At 41.4% G+C, this 16,892-nt stretch overlaps 1 long non-coding RNA gene across 1 annotated transcript; it reads left to right on the top strand.

Moving 5' to 3' along the window:
- The first annotated feature begins 4,898 nt into the window (after positions 1-4,898).
- LOC116638038 lies at positions 4,899-7,505 on the top strand. The gene is made up of 3 exons (XR_004300600.1): positions 4,899-5,026; positions 6,251-6,404; positions 6,898-7,505. It is a non-coding gene; the product is annotated as an uncharacterized LOC116638038 (long non-coding RNA).
- Positions 7,506-16,892: the final 9,387 nt, after the last annotated feature.

Below are 16,892 nucleotides of genomic sequence, written 5' to 3'. Positions count from 1 at the left end.
CAGAAATCTGGGCATTCTAGAACGAGGTGAGCTGCCTCCTGCTTGCCTGGCATGTTCCCTCGTCAGGGGTGCCGGGGGCATTATTCATAGACATGTTTCTCTGTTGACGGGGAGTTCCTAAAAGGCAAGGGCTGAACCCAATTCATCTCTGTGCACACAACAGGTGTTCAATAAATGTTTGGTGAATAAATGAAAAAATAAATAAATAAATGAGCTGGTTTTTAAAAATTTCTTATGAAGTATTGCCCATAGGCCGAGGGCATAGGAAGATTGTCTGTTTTACGCACCCTCACATGTCCCTGCCTTTGATTTCATCCTCTGGCCCTATGTTAATTTGCTTGACTAGTTTAACCATCAGACATGCCCACTATATGGGGGTTTAGAACCAGAAAAAAGCACAGAGTACTTGTCTAAAGAAAATGGGATCTCATGTTCTCAGTTATTTTGGCATGAAGTTCCATTGAAGCCGAATTAAGTAGGTGTTAATGTGTATCTATTGAATGAATTGATGTATAATTGCAGAGTTATCCATCAGGGGCTCCTGATTAAAATTTTATACTTTAAGGCATGTAGTAGCTTAATAAAAGGTCAGAGGACAGAGCAAAAGATGAATGCCTCCTCCCCACATCCTTCCTTCAGTCGATATCCAAAGAAGAATGTGAATACTTACAAACCTTTCCCCACCCATATCCCCATTATTTCTCCACATTTCTCTGTCCCACCCACTCCCAGTCAGACACAAACCAAAGAACTGGAATTTGCAAACCCTTCAATGCTTCATTTGTTTCCCATCTGTTTCCTGGATGTGTCTCAACCCTTAGACTCTTACAAATGTCTGCCTCTCTACCCAAAAGGTGAGTGACAACCTCAGATAAAGCAATTGTAACTTTCTTTTTTCATGCGGCATCTGTCCCATGACTGGATACAGTTGATTTACCTGTAGTAAAAGGGACAGTAACCAGAAAAGAGGATTACAGTGCATTCAGAAGCAATCAAGGGAGGAAAATAAACCAAGTGCCAAGAGGGTTTTGAATAACAGAGCTAGCCACAGGAGTAGAATAAGCTTATAGAGAAAAAAAGAAAAAAGAAACAAATTTTCTAGGACAACCTCTGTACTTCATAAATTTGGAATTTTGTCAGGAGCTTGATAATTGATTTTCTATTTTAAGTAATTTAACAGGTAGACACGGGTTAGTGGGTTTTGTTTAAAATTTTGCTCAGGGAGTCCCTGAAATACTTTTTTATTGACAAAGTCATTCTTTCTAAAGCAACCTAAGCTATGAAAAATGCATATTCTTAATTCCTTCTATTCCATATGAATCAGAGTGTGGGTGTGTAGGGGGTGTTGGGAGGGGGGGTTGTATAAAGCCACAGGAAATAGGGAATTGCTTTGAACATAAATTGTACTTGAAAATCTGGGGAAGACATTATCTCTTTGTATTAAACAAATGTGCATTTTTCATAAAATATATGAGCATTTCTTGCATGAATTTGAAAGATTTACATGAGACATCAAGTTGTTACGCTGGTGGCAACTGCCTCAGATGAACAGATTACCCCCTTTCTCCCACTCCTGGGGGTTCCTTTTGTTATTGAGCCTCTAGGCAAAGAGATGGACAAGAAGCCCCTCTGTCTTATGTATTGATACATGGTCAAGAGACTAATTTTTCAATCCTCACCCTCTGGAGTTACCATTTCTACTGTGGAATCACAAAGGGATCATTGCTTGGGGTCCTGCCTCTCTCTGGCCAACTCTCCAAGCCAGTGACTCTGCTGGTCACCAAGAAAAGTTCATCAAACAAAGCAATAAAATCGAATGTGTGGTATATGACCACTTTCCAATTTTTATTACTGCTCCCCAAAGGATTGCATTCTCTGTAGTGACTCATGGGCAGTGGGTCTGAGAAATGACTGTGGCCCAGCTTGAGATGAGCCAGAGAAATCAGGAGACCAGATCCTGAGCAAGTGGTAGTGGGAGGTAAGAAAAGATCAAAATTTAACTTGTAGTGTCTTTGTGAAAGGTACATTAAAAAGGTGAAGCAAAACTACTTTGAAAGGTTGGGTATGATTTGTACCATATGAATGTGAACAGCTGGGGAGTTTCCTTTCCCCTCTTCTGCCTTGGTAAAGACCATGTAAAATGAAAAAACTCAGTCTTCAAATTTGAGACTGAATGGCTTGTTGAAAAGAGGTCACTTGGGAGCTAGACAGATCTGAGTTCAAATCTGCCTGTGTCACATACTAGCCTTGACCACAGCAAGTGACTGAGTCTCTCTGATCAACCATATCTGTAAAGCAGGGTAATATATTATCTTTAACTGAAGGGTTGAAGCTAGTAATATGTAAACTATCTAACACATATTTATCAATTTACTTTGTATTAGTCATCTATTTCTGTATAACAAAGTACCCAAAACATAGTAGCTAAGCATTCATTATCCTCTGGTTTGTATGGGTCAGGAATCTGAGCACTCCAGCTCAGGGTCTCCCCAGCATTGCAATGAAGGTATTGACCAGAGCTGCAGTCTTATCTGAAGGCTCAAGTGAGGGAAGATCTGCTTTTAAGCTGCTCATGTGTTGTTGGCAGGCCTTGGTTTCTCACTGGCTAATGGCCAGAGACATTTTTTATTTCATTGTCATGTGGGCCTCTCTATAAGGCAGCTCATAACATGACAAGCAAGAGAACAAGAGAAGGCATGCAGGATGAAGCCATGATTACTTTGTATCCTGGTCTTAAATCCAGTCTTTTTGCAACCTAGTCTTGAAAGTCATAGCTCATTTCTTTTGCCCTACTCTATTCATTAAAAGAGAGTCACAATATCCAGCCTACACTCAAAGGGAGAGGATTTACCCATGAGCATGAATACCGGGAGGAGGGGATCATTAAGGGCTATGTTAAAAGGCTCCTACTACACTCTGGCTTTCAACAGATATTTCTTGAGAGTCTACTGTTAGCCAGACCAAGTCCCTGTGGTATGTACTTTTTTAGCAGCATGAGTTGTCATCTTACATGAATTCATGCCTACCTCCTCTTTTGTAAGCTGCTTTTTGTAAGCAGTATGATGTCTCATTTCACTCACTTGTATATGTTTTCTCACCTAGCACAATGCCTGGCCAACAGTAGACTCTCAAGAAATATCTGGACTGTGTCCTTTTTGCTCTGAATGACATGAAAAACCTGAAAAATCTTGACTGAGGTCTCAGGGTTAGATGGTGGTGATGCATTCGTGTTAATTTCCTGACTTTGGTGGTTTTATTGTGGCTTTGTAGGAAAATATCCTCAAGCGTGAGAAATATACTATAGTTCAGGGTTGATGGGACATCATGTTGACAACATAGTTGAGTGATTTTGGGCAAAAGATACATTTGCCATTTATCTGTAAGTCGGAGATGGTTTCCAAACGCAAGCAAGCAAACAAACAAACAAAAACAATGACGCACATCAATGTGCCTCGAGAGACACAAAACGAGTTACAAAAGGCAGGTGGGATGACGTCATCCTCTGTGCTTCCATCTGCTGTTCGCCCCACGTAAAACCATGATGGCGTCCTTCCATTTCTACTTGCAGATTGTTTCTGGACTTTGTCCCCTCCATCACTTTCAATATCACCACCTGGTTTAGGTTCTCACTGCTGCTCGGCAGAACCAAGGCAATGGCCTCCAAGCTGTTCTTCCTGCCTCCAGCACCAGCTTCTCTTTCTGCTCCGTCCTGCCCTCCCCTCACAACCCCCACACCTAATCTGTTCTCCGTACTGCTGACTGAGGGGTTTTTCTAAAACCCAGACCTGCTTGTGTCCTGCTGAAAATCCCTTAGTCCTCTCTCCCTCAATGCCTGCACATGAAGTCCCAGCTCCTTTTCTGTCCTCTATTCTGGTTAGAGCCTGTCCTTCCACTTCTGCTTCTGCTCACTCCTTTCCTCTGAGCTTGAGCAACACTGAACCCTTCATCTTCCTGGGAACCCACCGGGACCCTCCTGCCTCCCTGCCTCAGGAATGCTGTTCTTTCCTCAGCTTTTTTCTGGCTGAAAGATTTCTGCTCACTCTTCAAGATCCAGCTCAGTTGTCACTTTCTCCGAGAAGCCTTCCCTGATCCCCAATCACCTACCCCAGGCAAAGTGAAAATGCCTGCCTTTGTGTTCCAATAACTCTGGGTGCAGTCGCTCTCATAATAGCTACCATCGTTAGGGAATTGTGAGCTGTGTTCTATTTGTCCTTCACCAGACTGTGAGCTCCTTGAGGACAGTCACCAGCACAGTGCCTGGCACCTTGTTGGCATTCAATAAACATTTGTTGAACAACGAAGAAGCCAGTGCTGTGGGGGTTGCGGGGAGGGTGCTCTCTGGACACTCACTGAGCCTTTGGTGGGCACCGATGTCTTCCCTCCTGGTTGGAAGAGTCTGCACCAGCTGGAGATTTGGTGGGTCTGGGACATACACTCCTATAAGTAAAGTAAGTGAGTTAAAAGTAAGAAATTCTCCCCAAAATTGAAGCTTGTTTTCTTTTCTTTTCTGAGTAGTTCCGAAGCAACATAAAACAGCACACTCCTTTCCTGCTTTCTCCACACGAAGAAAGACTCTGATAAAGTCGGCTCCAGTTCCCCAGCCTCCGCAGAGTGGGGGGAGGAGGGGCTGTCCAGCTGGGGCCTCAGCTGGGCTGCAAAAGTGTGCAGGAGGGGTACAGAGGGAACAAGCTGGGGTGGGTGCTACTTATCCCTGCCCATGGGGGATGGCAGCATGTGGAATGAGGGAAGCCAGAAGCTGCGTAGGGGGCCAAGGTCCAAAATGCTGATTGGAGAGCCAGGTCCTGCGTCAAACCTGGTGGGAGAGTCAGAAGAGCAGCCAGGCGTGCGGCGGGAGGGGAGGGGAGGTCGGGCAGCCGCAGAGTGGAGGGAGGGCTGTCAGGACGGGCGAGCCTCACAATGTAGCTGGCATAGACCTGTCATTTGAGGGCTAGCAGGGCTGCAGAAATACAAGGGTGGGTTAGTGCATCTGCATAAGGATTTGGAGCGAGTCCGATGACAAGGAACCGTAAGTGATCAATACGGCCTCTCTTACTAACACGAGTATTTCTTTCTCCTTGTTTCAAAGCCGTTTTGCTTTTCATGGCATTTCAGTTCACAGAGAGATGAATCTCTGGGTGGAAAACCTAATGTCATTCCTGGGCTGGGCTCATCAAGGGTATTGGGAACTGGATCATAAAGCCCCGCGGAGAACCTGCTAAACAAGACTGAAGGTCACAGCTAAGGCATCGGGTCAGCCGGCTGAGGACCACTGAGAGTCACCACATAGTCAAAATCAAGTTAATTTCAAAGTCTGTCTAATAGAAATGTATGCAATTCAGGTATATCTGTCTTTAAGCTAGCCCAGAAGAAATCAGGGAATGAGTCATTCCATTTACAAAAAAAAAAAAAATTCACAATAGAAAATTCTTTTATAGAGCAAGCTGCCCACATGTATTTAAAAAGAGCTGAGAGTTAGAAAAACTGTAATAAGCCCCCGAATGACTAGGAGCACATCTAGAGAAGTCGATTATACCCATCCCACACATCCAGGGAAGAGAGGTGAGCCACTCACAAAACCAAACAAGTCAATGATTGAAGCTCACAGAGCTAAAGAAGCATTGATTCCAAGCTTCTGATTCAAGAGTAGAGTTTGACATCTGTTTTTTAAAAGTCCCCATTTTCTCATTAATTCAATATTTACTGAGCACCAATTACCTTGTTTTGCACTGAATATATAATTGTCAACAAGGTGGAAATAATCCTTAATTTTACCAAATGTTATTCTAGTAATAAAGACAGACGCAATACAAATAAGCAGACAAGTGATTTAAAAAGCTGTCGATTGTGATGTGGTGTGCAGGAAACAGCCAGGTAGCTGAGACTGTGTGTTGGGGAGGCGGTTACTTTAGCTGGGGTGGCTGTGAAGGCCTCTCAGAGAGGGGTAACATGTGAGCGGAAACAAGGTTGTTTGCTGGCAGGAGGCAGTCATGTGATGCAGGGGAGAGTTCCAGGCACAAGGAATAGGTTAAAGAAAGGCTTGGTCGGTGTGAAGAACAGATAGGTAACAGAAGACAGTATGCCTGGAGCCTAGTGAGTAAGATGGTGTCTTGAGACGTGGTTGAACCAATAGACCAGAGGCTAATCATGCAGGACCTTAAGGTTCACGCTAGGGTCATGGGGAGCCATTAAAGAGATTTAAGCAAATGAATGCTATGTTTTAATGTAAGAAGGTTACTCTTGATGGCCACAGGCAACTGGATGTGGGAAGACCATCTGCACACTGTACCAATTGTCTAAGCAAGCAATAAATGAAAACCTGGATCAACATGGTGGCATGCAAGATGGAGTCACGTGGATGAACTCGAGATATGTTTTGGAAACTGAATGGACAAAGTCTGCTTCAGGTTAGGTGTGGGCCAGAGGTAAAGGAAAAATCAAGAATGACTTCTAGGTTTCTAGGCTTCTAGACGAGCACCTGGTTGGTGCCATCTCCTGAGATGGGGAAGATGTGCAGGAACAACAACTTTGGGAAAATCAAGAACTCATAATAGATGTTAGATATCTTTGAGACTTGCAAGTTGAGGCATCAAATAGACAGTTGGATAAATGCATCTGGAGTTGAGAAGTGAGGTCAGCTCTGAAGAGAAAAAAAAAAATCCATATATATAACCGTGTAGACAGTGGTTGGCCTACTTTAGGGCCAATTCACTTACTCGTTAAATATTTGGCCATCTTTCTCAAGACAGAATCTTAGTGGTAACATATCTCAAATGCATTGTGAATTACTCTTTATTGCTTGCAAAGTATCTTATCTTAGAGAGTATACATTGGTTAACATTTACTGATTGTGTTAGAAGTGGCAGGAACTCTACTCATTTAATCTCTGCAATTGTCTAGGGCATAGAGGGCAAACGTGAGCACACTTCAATGGCAGATTGGCAGTGGAAGCTGAGAGTTGAAGTCACCTCCCTGCAGTCCCACAGCTGGTGTGTGGCAAAACACGGAGTGGAACCCAGGCCTCCTGACTCCAGGATCATGCTCCTGCCTTCATGACTCCTCTCCTCTCCGTAATAGTCCCTTATCTACCTTCACTGGGGAGCAATTGCTACAGTACTGCACTGGTACAGTAGCTGTGCGAGTTGTAACTTGGGGCAACCACTGAACCCCTCCAAGCCTCCATTTCTTCAACTATTGGCGATGGCTAATTTTATGTGTCAACTTGGCTGAGCCATGTTGCCCAGATATTTGGTCAAACATTATTCTGGGTGTTTTTGTGAGAGTGTTTTTGGATGTTTTTGGAGATCAACACTTTACACTGGTGGACTTTGGGTACAACAGTTTTCCCTCCATAATGTGGGTGGGTCTCATTCAATCAGCTGAAGGCCTGAATAGAACAAAAATTGGACCTCCGCCAAATAAGAAAAAATTCTGCGGCAGACAGCTTGAACTGTAACATCACCCCTTCCTGGGTCTCCAGTCTTTCACCCTACCTTGTAAATTTTGGACTTGCAAGCCTCCATAATCAGGTGATCTAACTCTTTAAAATAAATCTCTTTAGGGGCACCTGGGTGGCTCAGTCGGTTAAGCATCGAACCCTTGGTTACAGCTCAGGTCATGATCTTAGGGTCGTGAGATCAAGCCTTGCATCAGGCTCTGCACTGGCCATGGAGCCTACTTGGGATTCTCTCTCTCTCTCCCTCCACCCCTCCCCCCACTTGTGTTCTCTCTCTCTAAAAAAAAATTAAATAAATAAATAAATAAAATCAATCTCTTTATATATGAGATATATATGTTGTGTGCGCACACGCGTGTGTGTGTGTGTCTATGTGTGTGTACTACTTGGTATTTATTTTCCCTTCCCTTTAAAGCCGTAGCCAATTTGACTGCTTTTCCCCAGGTCCTCACATTTGTTAGCCTGCCCCAGTTTTGAGGTCAGTCAGACAACTTGGTCAGAAAAAAGGGGGCTTTTGAAGGCTCCCATGGCCTTGTCAGCAAATGCCTATACGACAGAGAGCTTTCTCATTTCTGATTATTTTTCTGTGAAAATGGGTGTTTTGATTATTTATCATGGCATGACAACCCAAGAACTTAAAGGCTTAATACAACCATTTCATCATCTTTCAGAATGGTGCTATGGGTGGACCGTTCAGATCAGCAGGTCTTCTGGTCGCCCTTGGGGTCCCTCATGCAGTTTCAGTCAGATGGAAGCTGGAGCTGAAGTGACTGAAGATTTGGCTGGGATGCTGAGATGGTTGGGTCGCTCTCCCTCTCCATATAGCCTCAGGGTCTCTCCCTTCTGCATGGCAACTCCCAGTGGTCTGTACACATGGTTTCTCCAGCAGCAAAGCCAAGCAGCCTATATGATTCCAGGGCTCCAAAAGTGTCAGGAAGGAAGCTGCTAAGCATCCTGAAGGCTTAGGTCCAGACCTCATGCAGGGACCACTTCTGCCAAGTTCCATAATTTAGAGTGAGTCCCAGGCCCAGCCCAGATCCCATATGGGAAGATCTACACAAGGATGTGAACACTGGAAGAGGCAGTTCTTCGGGCACCATCTTTGAAAGCTAGCTACCACAATGGGAAAGCTTAGAACGGACTCCATCTCACCCCCTAAACATTCTTCTTATAAAGATTCCTCTTAATGACTCAATGCTTTTTTAACATGCTTAAAAGGATTTTTTAACAACACTATTTCAAGACAAGTAAGAGATCAAATTGACAATAACACCAACAGTCAAAGACTGAGTTAGCCAATTTAGGAAACCAGAGTTCTCAACCAAATATTTTCTCCCTAGCCCTACCAGCTTAGCTCCTTGCTTTCACCACTACAGGAATTCTCTCTAGGAGTTTCCCCAAGAGTTAGTTTTATTCCAGGCTTCAGAGCACCCATGCCACTAAGATGACAGCCATACAAATATCAGAACTCTCCTTCAAAATTGGATTCTAATCATCTGAGAAACCAATGTTTACTTTTAGACTTTAGGTTGGGCCACATATCCCCTCTTCTCAAAAAATCAACACAGCAATAGTGGTCAGAAATCTTTTCTGTCATCATAGGAAATATTTTTAGCTCTTTTAAATCCACAGAAGGGATTTTTTTTTTTTTTTGCAAATTTAAAGTTAGCATAATTTTATAATAAGTAACATAGTCACATAGTCACAGTCAAAATTTAAAAGTTTCAAAGGGAATTTGACTAAGAAATCTCTTCTCCCTTCCACAGCCCTATCCTTCAGATTCATAGTTTCCCTTTTCTCTCTGTTTTTTTCCCCAAAGATAGTCTATGTTTCCTCTCTCAGAGACATTATGTGCACATAGAAGCAAATATTCACTCATATTCTTTTTCCAGGGTTTACACAAATGGAGTCACACTCTACATACTACTCTGCATCTTGCTTTTCTTAATAAATAATCTTAAACATTTGTCTATATCAATACATAATTTCCTTATTCTTTCTTTTTTGCTAGCTGCATGAACATTCCATGGTGTACATGTACTATAATGTTTTTAAATACTTCCCTCTTGATGGGCACTTAAGTTCTTTCCAATACTTTGCTATTAACAAGGTACAATACATAAAATTGTATATGCACCATTTCATATATATGTGGATTTATCTGTGGGATAAAGTACTAGAGTTGGTATTGCTGGGTCAAATGAGGTCATTTGTAATTTGATGGATAGTGCCAGGTTGCCACCCAAAGATGTATTAATGTACATTCTCACCAATAATGCATTTGTCTATTTATTCCACCCTTCCTAACACTTTCTCTTATTTCTCTTATCTCAGTGTGATTTTATTTTTAATGTCTCTTATTATGAATGTAATTGATTATCCATTTTTATGTTCAGATGCCATCTGTATTTCCCTTTTTGTGTCTGTGTATTTAAATCCTTTTGTTCATTTTCCTTTTGTTATCTTAGTCTTCTTTTTACTTGTAAGAGGTTTTTTTACATACGCAGGAAGTTAGCCCTTTGACTCTGACACAAAGCACAATTTTTTTCCCCACATAATCATTTGTCTTTTTACTTTACTTAAAATAGTTTTGCCAGGCAAAAAATTTTATCTTTATTTTTATGTAGTCAAATTCATCAGTGTCTGACTTTCATATCATTTTTTAAATGATTTCCCACTTCAAGGGGAAAAAATCAATTTTGTAGTAATTTTATAATTTTATAATATCATTTGTTACATTTGAGCCTTTGATTTATGCTGAATTTGTTTTGGTGCAAAGTGTGAGGCATAGAATCAACTTAATTTTTTTTTCCAAATGCCTACCCAGTTGTCTTAATACCATTTAATAAATCACTGATCTTTTCCTCACTGAATTTTGATGCCATCTTTATGACACTACATCTTACTACTCAGCATAGATCATGGTTTTTTGTTGTTGTTTAATTCTTTTATATTTTCTCAAAAGTGTTTTAATATTTTCTTCCTATAGAGCCTGTGTGGATCTGATCAAGTTTACTTCTCAATATTTTTCTTTTTCTTGGTCATTACTATTGTAAATGGTTAACTTTTCTCCTATTAGAATCTACTGGCCCTATATTCTGATGACCCTATCTTTCATTGATTTCTGCACATACATTTTATACATATTGTTTCTGGAGGAATGTACTTCCATCTTAACCTTCAGAGAATTCTTACAATTTTACAAGGAAAATAAGCATTTCAAAGAAAAAAAAATTACTATGTGTACACCATGAAGCAAGGTACCAGGAGCAAAAACTAGCAGACATAACGGATTACAGGAATAGATTATCAAACTCCTCAGATATTGAAATTATTATATACTAGATAGAATAATTATGCTTAGTATATTTAGAAAAATAAAAGACACACTTGTGTACCTGCAGGGGACAGAAGCTACAAAAACTAATCAAGCAGTTTGGAAAATGAACCAAATAGAACTCTTAGAAATGAAAACATAATAATTACAATGCAAAATTTAACAGATAGATTTAAGAACAAATTAGATTCAGCCGAAGGGAGAACTAACAAACTGGAAAATAGGCCAGTGGAAATTATCCAGAATGCAGGCCAGAAAGACAAAGAGATTAAAAAAATTAATATATGAGTGGTTTTGAGGTATGAAGGATGGAAAGAAAAAAGCTAATTTCTATATAATCAGACTTCCAGGAAGAGAGAAGGAGACTGGGCATGAGGATTGAGGTCATATTTAAAGAAGGGACTGAAAATTTCCCAGAACCAATGAGAAAGTAAACTATAGAGTGAAGAATTCCAAAAATCCAAAGCAGGCTAGATATAATTTTTTAAAAACGAACAAATAAGTTAAATACCTCTTAGTAAAAATGCACAAGAGCAGAAGAAAGAAGAAATATTAAAGGCATTCAGAGGAAAAAACGATTGGTCTTGAAGGAGCAATGATTAAACTGACAGCTAACTTCTCAACAGCAACAACAGAAGCCTGTAAACAATGCACTAAGATCTTCAGTGTGGTGAAAGACAATCACTGCCAATCTAGAATTCTATACAAGATGAAACTATCTTTCACAGATGAAGGCAAAAATAAAGACATTTCCAGAAAAAAAGCAGAAAGAGTTTGCCACCAGGAGTACCTCTCTAAAGGAAACACTAAAGGAGGACCTTCAGGCTGAACGAAAGTGATCGTAATTGGAAGGTCTAAGATGCAAGAAGGAATTAAATGGAGACAAGACACATAAACAGACATCTTCAGAAGAAATGCAGCCAACAAAGGTATGAGAAGATATTCAGCATCATTAAATATCAGAGAAATGAACATCAAGACCACAATGAGATAAGATTTTCCACTCATTCTATTGTCAAACTTTAGAAAGTGTCAGACAATACCAAGTGTGGGAGGAAATGTAAATCCACAGGCTTTATTTTACAACGCTGAGGGGAGTGTCAATGAGAAAACTGTTTAGTTTTATCTCCTAAGCTGAATATTAACCAATTTGTGATCCAATAATTTATCCTAGGTTTAAATTGAAGAGAGGGGCGCCTGGGTGGCTCAGTCAGTTAAACCTCCGATTCTTGATTTCATCTCAAGTCATGGTCCTGGGATTGAGCCCTGTATTGGGCTCCACGCTCAGTGGCGAGTCTGCTTCTCTGTCTCTCCCTGTCCCTCTGCCCCTCTCCCCGCTTGCACACACACACTCTCTCTCTCTCAAATAAATAATCTTAAAAAAAAATTGAAGAGAAATTCTTGCACATCACAGTAGACATGTATAGACAATGCTTATAGCAGCATTATTTAGCAAAAACGTAAGAATAATCCCAAATTCCATCAATAGGAGAACAGGTGAATAACTGTTAGTCACATAAGCAGATATTATGTAGCAGACAAAGCAAAAGAACAAAGTAATATGCAGTTAATTGGGAAGTCTTAAAAGACTATATGCTGGTTGGGGCACCTGGGTGGCTCAGTCGGTTAAGTGTCTGCCTTCGGCTCAGGTAATGATCTCGGGGTCCTAGGATCGAGCCCTGCATCAGGCTCCTGCTCAGCAGGGAGTCTGCCTTTCCCTCTCCCTCTGCCCCTCCCCTTGTTTGTGTTCTCTCTCTCTCTTTCTCATTCTCAAATAAATAAATAAAATCTTTTTAAAAAGACTATATGCAAAAGTTATAAAAGTTTTTATAAAAGTTAAAAGGAACTCTTATATATGCATATATAAATACATATACATCTCTATATATATACAGTGCACATAAATGCAGTAAAACTGTCTAAAAAGGAAAGTTTGGGAATGGTAAACCTGGGGTTCAAGGTGATGGCTACCTTGGGTGAGGGGAGGCTGGAGGAGGGGATGGGAAAACTAATGTGGTTAAAGGAGGCTATAATCAAGATGCTGGTGTTTGTGTTAGGGAGTAGGTTTACAGGTGCTAATTACCTTATGAAAAAATAACCAATCAATTAAGTTAAAGAGCATCACCAAAGGACAAATATTGAGAGTATGCCATGAACCAAAGATTAGGTTTAACCTAATTCTGTATACCTAAGTTCCACAGAAAGAAAAATTAAATTAAAATACAAGCTAATGGTCAGAGAGGGGAAAGCAAAGTTAGGAATTTGTAAAAACAGCAACAGAGTGAAGATCTCCCCAACTACTAGAAAAAAAGAAGTATGATGAAAAGAGAATTGAATAAGAAAGGGAAGAAGAGAAAACATAACAAGAATGAAGGCTATTATAGCAAACAGATAGAAATCCAGACACATCAATAGTTACCCTAAGCGTGAAAGAATAAATGCATTTGTTAAAAAATGAAGATTGTCAGAGTAAATAAAATAAAATGAAATTACTACTCAGAATTTAAACACTGTGGAAAATAAGCAAGATTGCAAGAGAAAGGAATGATCCATGTATAAAATAATGAAGAAGGAAACTGTGAAATTGGCAACGCATTTTACCTCCAGACTTCACTTTGAAAAGTCCCACCTTATATAAAGTCTCTGCACACCCACCTGCTGCACCCAACCCCCAACCCCATTCGGCATTCTTTGATAAGGAGAGCAAGGGAAGGTGCTGGCTTATTTCAGACTATGGGGGGAAATCATATGTGTGTAGATGCTTAATAATCCAAGAATGAATACTCAGTACGTGGACAGTTGTATATGACTGAGCACTTATTTCCCCCAGATTCCATGAATGTGAGATGCTGATGGCTTCCAGCTGAGCCCCTTCCCAAGATTGGTCCTCTGCCAAAGGTTATGCCCTTCTTCCTGGGGATCAAAGTGTAGGCATCAAAGGGCCAGCCTTCTTGCCTCAATCCGGGATCCCTCTGAAGGGCCATTCAAGTTTCAGCGCTCCTTGGGGACATCAGCTCTTGCAAAGTATCGCAGATCAATTTCCCCCTCTGCCCAACCCTGCTCCCTCGCTCTCTTACAGATGTTGCTGAGAGCACTCCTACTCTCTTAAGACCCCAACTGGTCTAACACAAACTGGGTGTTCCACAGTTTAATTCTAATGCCAGCCACCTGGAGTTAGCACAGACCCCCAAACAGGTTGAGACCAAAATCCTCCACATGACTCCCTCACTGCACATCTCCCAGGCTACGGGTCTCAGGAGTCTCTCAGCCACCCACACTTCTGACCAGCTGACCACAAACTTGGGGTGCCTATGACCTCCTCAGTTTTGAGCATTCACTAGAATGACTCCCAGAACTCAGGAAGTCACTCTTTTTCTTAGTACATTTTCATTATAAAGGATACACATGAGGAGGACCCAGCCAAGTGAAGAGATGCATGTGGTGAGGTCTGGGAGGGAACACAGAGTTTCTATGCCCTCTCCTCATGAAATCAGGGTGCGTCACCCTCCTGGCACATCGATATGTGATTTATGATGGATGATTACCAATCAGGAAGCTCCACTGAGCTTTGGGTCCAGAGTGTTTTAGGGAGTTTCATCACATTGACATAGTTGGTGAAATCATTGGGTAATAAATCATTTTCCAGCTCCCCTCTCCTCCCTGGAGGTCTGGCTAGCTCAAAATCCCAGCCTCCTAATTGCGTGATTGGGTGACCCACCTTTCTGGTGATCAGCCCCCATCCTGAAGCTAAGTAGGGACCCCTCCAGAGTCACCTCTTTAGCATAACAAAGACACTTCTAACACTCCGGAAATTCCAAGAGTTTCTGAAGCCTTGTGCCAGGAATCTGGGGCAAAGACCAGACAAATTTCTATAACAACTCCCTAAAAACACTCCCACACATAAATCTCTTGTCTTAGAGCCTGTTCCCAGAAAACCTGACCTAAGACTTTCTGCCGGCAGTGGTTCTAGGAAATGCAAGTGCTCTTTCAGTCTCTGATGTGTTCTGTGGAGAGCTGGGATCAGCCTTCACTGGTTTAGGCTCTGTCCATACAACCAAGACTAGTGTTTGGGTTACCTGATGGTAGTACCCGCAGCTGGTGGCCTGCTGGCAGTGTTCTAGCAAGGGACAACTTACACACGAAACAGCTCTTGGACCTGGGATGGTCCTGACTGATTTAGTTTCGGCTACTAACTATAATGACTAAAAGGAAGGAGTACTGGGCTTTTGTCCCTGTCTGCTTATATATGAAGAAAAAAAAGAGAAGAGTGTAAAGTAGTTTCTGATTTCCCTCTTCCCAGCAGCCACTTGTCTGAGTGTTTCTGGGAGTCCTGGACATTCAGGTTTGGTACATAAGCATGTTCTGAATTCCAGGTCCCACTACATGTATACTATTCTTCACCCCAGCTCTCCAAGCCAGACTTCTCCCCCATATTGTCATCTGGGGCACCCAACTCACACTGTACCCAGATGTCCCAGACATCCCAGCCTCAACATGTCCAAAAAAGTTAAATCTTCTCCACAAAAATGGCCGTCCCTTTTCTCTACCGTCATCTACATGATTATCTCAGCCAGGACCTTGGTCTATCTTTGGTGTCACCCTTGGCTTCTATGACTCTCTCATCTCCAGCATACATCCATCACCCTGACCTGTCAGTTTTACCTCCTGAGGGCTTCACAGAATTCCCCCTTCTCTGTCTCTGCCATCACTGCTGTGCCTTCCTCAACTCTCTCTCAGGCTGGATGAAAACACCCCACCTGTGTGCCTTCCACCACTTTTGTATGCTTAAATTCCGTCTCTACACAAAATTGAGAATGATGCACTGAAATTACAGGTCCAACAATCTTCCTTTCTTTTTTTTAAAAAAAGATTTATTTATTTATTTGACAGAGAGAGAGAGAGAGCACGAGCAGGAGGAGAGGGAGAGGGAGAAGCAGGCTCCCCACTGAGCAGGGAGCCCAACACAGGGCTCGATCCCAGGACCCTGGGATCATGACCTGAGCCAAAGGCAGATGCTTAACCAACTGAGCCACCCAGGTGCCCCAACAATCTTCCTTTCACCTTTATTTTTTTCATTAAAAAATATAAGGAGCACCTGGGTGGCTCAGTCAGTTGAGCATCCAAGTCTTGATCTCAGGGTTGTGAATTCAAGCCCCATGTTGGGCTCCACATTGGGCATGGAGCCTACTTAAAAAATATATTATATATATATAATATATATAAATAATAATAAATAAATATATATAAATAATATATATTTATATATAAATAATAAATATATAAATCATAAAATAAATAATAAAATCATATATATATATATGAAAAGTCTCTGTAGTTGTTTTCCCCTTTTCTATGCAGTACCCATCTCCTCCCCTTTCTTCTAAGAATTGCCCTTCCTCCAACTCCCTAAAGTCTGGCCCCCCTCCCAGGAGCTGCCGTTTTCTCAGGCCAGTTAATTTGTTCCCATTCAGAGTTTTTTCCTAGAGTTTTGGACTCAGGCTCCAAGTATCTTATTAACCTCTCTCTATGGCCGGAGATATAAGATGTAAAATTTGTTAAATTTGGTGGCCACACATCTTGCTTTGATGAGTAGAGAAGCAAATGCAGCCAGTAAGAAGAGAAAGAAGTAAAAGTGGAGTGACACACACAAAGGTAAGCAGAATGGAGAGAAAGCATTCTGCATTGTTGTTTCCTTACACAAATGAATCATACCATACACGTTTTTCTTCCTTTTTTTTTTTTCATTTAACAATATATCTTGGAGATCTTTCCATTTTATTTCTTATGAAGGTACTGTGTTCTTTCAATGGCTGCCTGATATGTAATAGTCTGAATGTTCCACGGGTCACGTACCTATTTCTAGCCAATAAGTAGGCTGTTCTCAATCTCTTGCTGTTACATAGAATGCTGTAACAAATGTCCTCGTACACATATGTATTTTTTGTAGAAGAGAGTCCTAAAAAGGGACTAATCACTCTCATTTGCTCAAGCTCTCTAGTATTTCCAAGATAAAATTCATGCTTCTTAAAAGGGCAGACCCCGCTACCTCCATTTCTCACCCCTGCCCTATTCTCAAGCAATACAAATTGCTTGAAGCTTCTA

The sequence above is a fragment of the Phoca vitulina genome, unplaced genomic scaffold, assembly GCF_004348235.1.
Source record: "Phoca vitulina isolate PV1807 unplaced genomic scaffold, GSC_HSeal_1.0 scaffold15, whole genome shotgun sequence".
Lineage (NCBI taxonomy): Eukaryota > Metazoa > Chordata > Mammalia > Carnivora > Phocidae > Phoca > Phoca vitulina.
Note: the sequence above shows the minus strand (reverse complement) of the source record. Positions and strands in the feature narration are given on the sequence as shown.